The sequence below is a fragment of the Lactuca virosa genome, chromosome 2, assembly GCF_052849685.1.
Source record: "Lactuca virosa cultivar CGN04683 chromosome 2, Lactuca_virosa_CGN04683_v6, whole genome shotgun sequence".
Lineage (NCBI taxonomy): Eukaryota > Viridiplantae > Streptophyta > Magnoliopsida > Asterales > Asteraceae > Lactuca > Lactuca virosa.
In genome coordinates this window covers 227,742,182-227,748,181 of record NC_136427.1, presented here as the reverse complement: position 1 = coordinate 227,748,181, position 6,000 = coordinate 227,742,182, and the positions used below count along the sequence as shown (strand labels likewise).

Here is a 6,000-nt window from a genome sequence, read left to right as displayed (position 1 = left end):
AGATCATTTTGGGGGCAATTTCGAAGTAATCCCTTGTAACGCTCCCATGCTTCATAAAGTGATTCACCCGGTTGTTACTCAAAGTTAGCTATTGCCTTCTTGAGTTTAGACACTTTTGATGGTGGGCAAAAGTGCTCTAAAAATCGTTCACGCATTTTTTCCCATGTAGTAATTGCACTGGGCGGAAGTGCTTTTAACCAATCTTTAGCATCTCCTTTGAAAGTGACTGGAAGCATTCTCAATAACACCATCTCGCGTGGAACATCCGATATGTTGAAGTAATCAGCGATGTCATTGACTTCATCAAGGTGTTTGTAAGCATCCTCATGATATTTTATGGAAAATGGAACATCCTTAAGCGCGGAAAGAATATGTCCTTTAAGCTCGAATGTTGCGGTAGCGGGAATTACGAGTTGTACTAAGCTTGGACCGGTGTCCTCTCAAATTCTCTTCTTGTATGTTTCCATCGAAATGTCGGAAATGTCCGCCATGTTGTTTTCGTGTTCACTAATTTCGTATGTTTCGTAACCAGACTCCTTTTTATTAGGAGTGTTCTCAATGCCTTCTAAAGTGCCTTCGTCTTTCGGGGGGGATGGCTTGATTCTTCTAGGTGCTTTCCTTTCTTCTTACTATAAACCAATTTTAGATCCTTGAATGGTGATTTCTTTGGTGTTTTTGTTTCTCCTACGTTCTCGTCTGCCTTTTTACGAAAAGCTGACTCCGGATATTCAAGTGGTGGTGTCAAAGGTGTATTGGATCCACGGGTCATATATTACTGCAATAAAAACAAAAATAAAAACCTAAAAACGAACAAAAAGTAATTAAAAAGTCCTACTGATCGTTCACCACAACGTGGTAATGAGACCACCTCGTGTTGAAGCAGTTAAACTAAACAGAAAGCAAAAACAAAAGAAAACGTAAAAGAGTTGAGCTCACGTTGTGAGCTTTAAGAGTTCATGTCGTGAGTTCAGTATTTCAGAAAATCTAATGCTAAAAATTAACTTTTTGCAAGTTTTACCCCACAAAAAGGATCGATTAATCTAAAGCAATTAAATCAAAAACTAAAATAGTCGTTCCCCGGCAACGGCGCCAAAAACTTGATGAACGTAATCTTACTACACCTATTAGTTTTACCAACTATCTAACTAACTATTACGATTTAAGGCAGTGTACATTCTCGCAAATAATATAGCACTAACAGTCGGATATCGAACACAGGGAACAAATTTAATTATCTAATTTAATTATTAAAAATTAACCTAAACACAAGCAAAAATTAAACTGGTTTTTATCTGATTTTGCAAGTTCAGAAAAATTTAAACACTTAACTAACGATTTCAATCAATTACTAAAAACACTTTCGTTTAGTTCGAATCTACTTTTCCTCTATGGTTAACCACTAATTACGGATTACAAATATTATGTTATTAGCAATTAAATTCCAAATTTACTAATGTTTTCACTAATTCATGTAGAACTATGCATGGTCACACACTAGCAAACAGAATCAGTTATAAAATATAGATAAGCTATGTAAGATTGATCTAAATAAACACAATTATGGTCATAATTTATATTATCCAACACAGTTAAATTAGTTACTTTTATCATTTATCTAAGATTTGGTTGATCCTCGCTCTAGCAATTTAATAGTCACTAAACTACTAGGTAACAAGTTCATGTAATTTAATGGTCTCTAAGCTACACAGAACCTGAATTCAAGCAATCAAAGTATCAAATATTAACATGCTAGGTAAAGATAATCAAACACAAGCTCATAACCAACTATTAAAATCCATAAATTAATAAACTAAACCATAGAGTTAAAGCTTCATCTAGCTAAACGAAAACAGCTGAATTCATCTACTCATGGCTGAAAACATGAACACAATCTCAACTATAAAAGACATGATCAAAGTGTACCAAAAAAATGTATGAATATGTTCTTCAATCTCTTGATCTTCAAGCAATTCTCCTTCAAACATATGTTTTTCGCACTTTTCTGACCTTCAAACTTGATTATCTCTCCAGAATATGTCTCAGACAGCCTCTCAAAATCGTAAAAGTGAAGGAGTATTTATAGTTTTGGAAATACGTTGCTCACGTCGTGAGTTGGGTAGTTATTTGTATTGAACACGGATTCTAACTTCTCGTATGTTAATCTTCTAGAACTTGATACTCACATCGTGAGTTTTGACCCCTCACGTCGTGAGATTGGCATTTCAGCAGGGATTTCCTTCTTTTAATCTTCAGTCCTCTAAAGTTCCAATTCTCGTCAATTATGGTCATTTATCTTCAAGTGTGTTCTTTTTGGTTGCAAAATTCAATTTAATCTCATAAGTATCATATATATTTGCATTTAACAAAAATATTAATAACAATGTATTAAAATATTGCCTAGAAATGTGTATAAATATGACAATATCAGTCAACGACGTCATGGCAGGGTGTCCATATTTTCAACAATAAGCATATGCTAGGCACAGTTGGTTTTTCTTATTTACAAAAATGCATCACTGCAGTTCGTCAATTAGCATATGTCACTTCCCCCGATGCACTAGATGAAAATCTTAGGATGTACAAACGTACTCCACGGAAAAGCCTTCACAAATTTTGTAAGTATGTGATGAGATTGTATGGTCCACGATATTTGCGCAAACCTACTTATAGAGACGTCCAAACATTATATGTCTATCATTCGGATGTGAACGGATTCCCTGGAATGTTAGGAAGCTTAGATTTCCTCCACGGGGAATGGGGAAATTGCCCAAATGCACATCAAGGCCAATACACCTGAGGTGATAATGGTTATCCAACTATCCTACTTGAAGCGGTGTCCTCATAAGATTTGTGGATATGGCATGCATTCTTTGATTATGCTAGTTCCCTCAATGACATAAATGTTCTTAACATGTCTCCGTTATTCGACGACATGTATAACAGGACTGCACTAGATTCTTCGTTTGATGTGCATGGAATGTCATATAGGTTCGGGTATTATCTTATGGATGGGATCTATCTGGAGCGTGCTTTTTTTGTGAAGTCCTTGTCTTGCCCTAATGATCGAAAAAGGTTGAAGTTTAAGAGAGCTCAAGAGAAAGCAAGGAAAGATGTTGAACGAGCGTTTGGCGCTCATAAAAAACGTTCGCATATACTTAAATACACTGTACTTTTTGTTGATGAGAAGAAAATGAGTGAGGTGATGTATACTTGTATCATATTGCATAATATGATTATCGAAGATGAAGGAAATGCAATATGTAATTATAATGAAAATGAGATTATTCCACTGACATAAGCCTTTGACATTGGAAACGAGGAGTACTTGGCGATGAGGGAAATAATTCATGACGTTGAGACCCATTGTAACACCCTATTTTCGTCTTATAGTATAAACGACCACTCACATAAATAAATGTCTTTGATAGAAGACTATTTAGGAAAAATAGTCTTGACGAAAGTCGTAGTAATCAAACCAAGAGTGTATGTATGGAGAACGTCCAAATCTGACTTCATAAGGAGAACTTATGATTATTAGAAGTTGCAGCGTAGCAACGCGCGACACAGAAAATTAAATTAGGATCGGTCGGTTGTTGGGAAAAACAGTCTAAACGAGAATTGAAGATCTCATTGATACCTACCTGTCGATCTAAAGACAATCAATAACGGATATTGCATGAGAGAGTTATGATTTTTATACGAACTTTAACAGTATAAGCCTGTTAAAAATATAGCTTTAAAAAATAAAGTGTGAACTAGCTGATGGAATCTAAACGAAATATGTACATCTCGTTGATAGCTACGTGTAGATATAAAGAACGTCGAACACGGAGCTCGTATGAAAAATATATGATTTTTTGAAAAATCAGAAAATCCCACGTGCAGATGTGCTCGCCGACAAGGTGAACGACATGCACTAACACACCACCAGCTTGCCAACACGTGTCACCACTCAGAAAACGACACGTCATCACAACCAACCAAGTGCATGGTGCGTATGCTGGAATTCACCCTATAAATACTGGATCAAGCTTCTTCATTTCTCACACCCATTTTTGATACATTTCTTTTTAAATTCGACCTCTAGAACTACTTTCGGGTGTCTGAGGAATTCTTTTGTAGTGAGACCCTAAGGCATCTGAGAGCCTGGTGGAGTAGAAGTGCTCAGTATTGAAGTCATGTTAGCACAAATCCCAGTTTTCGCTAGAAACTCTTTGTAAGTTAGGCTACACTTACTACGCTTTGAAGTGTAACTTATGATTATATTCACAGTCGTTGTTATGAATATATAAATAATATTTATCAGTAATTCCAGTCATTATGTTAATTGATCTACTTACGGGAGAGGTGTCTAGAATGGTCACGTTGGCTTGGTTGTTGGATTTCAAAAAGACTATATGTTTAAATGGTCTTGCCTCCCAACTGTCTGGCCTGGCTGATCCTTGTTTGATAGAACTCTCAGTATTTGTTAGGATTAGTGAAAGATCTAACTTTCATTACCATATTGTCATAAGGATTAATAAGTAATAATATTATAGGTTAATACTCGTTAGGCGGTTTGCCCACTAGTGGGATCGCCCAGGAAGTTGTTAATCTTTTGAGAAACTATCCAGGTGTGTTATCTCACTATACCATGTACTATAATATATATCCATGTATTTTAGGATAGGGAACGAGTAGAGTAGAGCTAGTAGTATAATCTCTATGTGCTTAAGTGTGATCTGGTAAAGTAGAAAGTATAAATGTGCATGTATTAGTAGAATCTAAAGTGCATTCTCTATATGCATAATTGTTGTGATATTAGAATTAGGTAGGGTTTGATGGTGGAACGGTTAAAGAGGCCAGGAACCTATAGACCCACGTAGATTTAGTTGGGCGATGAAGATGGAACGGTTAAAGATGTAACACCCCGTTTCGAATCGTTTCATAATTCGAGGCTGTGACCCGAAGATCGGTTATCATAGGGCTTCGGGCCCTGGGGGAAATAGATGTTTATACCCATTTGGTTGTTGATAATGTAGGTTGTGGGTACCGAGAGTTCGGATTGTGCTTTGGAGCCTAAGGGTATAATAGTAAACTGATGGTTTGGGCCTTTCTTTAATTTTGGATTTAAGTTCGGAGAGTTTTAAGGCAAATGAGAGTTGATAAGATTGTAGATCTTCTCATTACCTTTCCGTGGATATAAAGATCATCGAAAACGGAGTTGGGACGCAAAAGTTATGGCCATCGGAAGACTGATAGGTCGGGGGCTTGCCGAGTACGCTTGGCGTACAAGGAATGTACGTTGGGCGTACTTGGCTGGAGTAATCGCGAACGCTCCCTCGCGTACGTTGGGCGTACACGACTCGGTCTCAACCCCTAATTTAGGGTCTTTGACCCTATTTAAAGGCCTTAACTCATTCTCAAACCCTTTTATCTTCAGCCTCCATCACCCTTAACCCTAAATTCGAAACCCTAGCCTCTCTTATGTGAATTTCAAGCCTTGGTGTGATTTTTGGTGTACTTTGGAGAAGAGGGAAATCTTGTAAGAAGAATTTCTTGGCTTGGAGCTTGTGGATCCAAGCTCTAATCATCTTCATCAACTTCAAGGAGGTATAAAGTTTCTAACTTGATGACTCTATGTGTTAGATCTAGTCTAGGGCTTGTTTTGGGTTTGTTATGGTCCCTAAAGTCACCCTTGTGAGTATGAGCTACTCCAGAAGCTTAGAATGCTAGATCTTAACATCTCTAAGGTTTTTGGTGCATAAAAATGTCATCTTGATGGGTTTTGATGGATCATGCTAAAGTTGGTGTTCATAATTTGGGTTTAGATGGATAAAAACGAGTTTTGGGTCCCATTAAGACATGCAAATGAGTAAAGTTGTCAGCTTTATGGTTTAAGACCTTAGTTAGAGGTTAGATCTGGGTTTTGGACGTTTAGTCTGAAGCATTAAGTGTTGAATATGAAGTTTTGGTCATCTGATAAGTACGTTGAGCGTACGTATGCGTATGCTCAGCGTA

At 37.0% G+C, this 6,000-nt stretch overlaps 1 non-coding gene across 1 annotated transcript; it reads left to right on the top strand.

The window, feature by feature from the left end:
• On the top strand, window positions 1–107 carry LOC145161938 (small nucleolar RNA R71). The gene has a single exon (XR_013738794.1). It is a non-coding gene; the product is annotated as a small nucleolar RNA R71 (small nucleolar RNA).
• The last annotated feature ends 5,893 nt before the right edge of the window (window positions 108–6,000 follow it).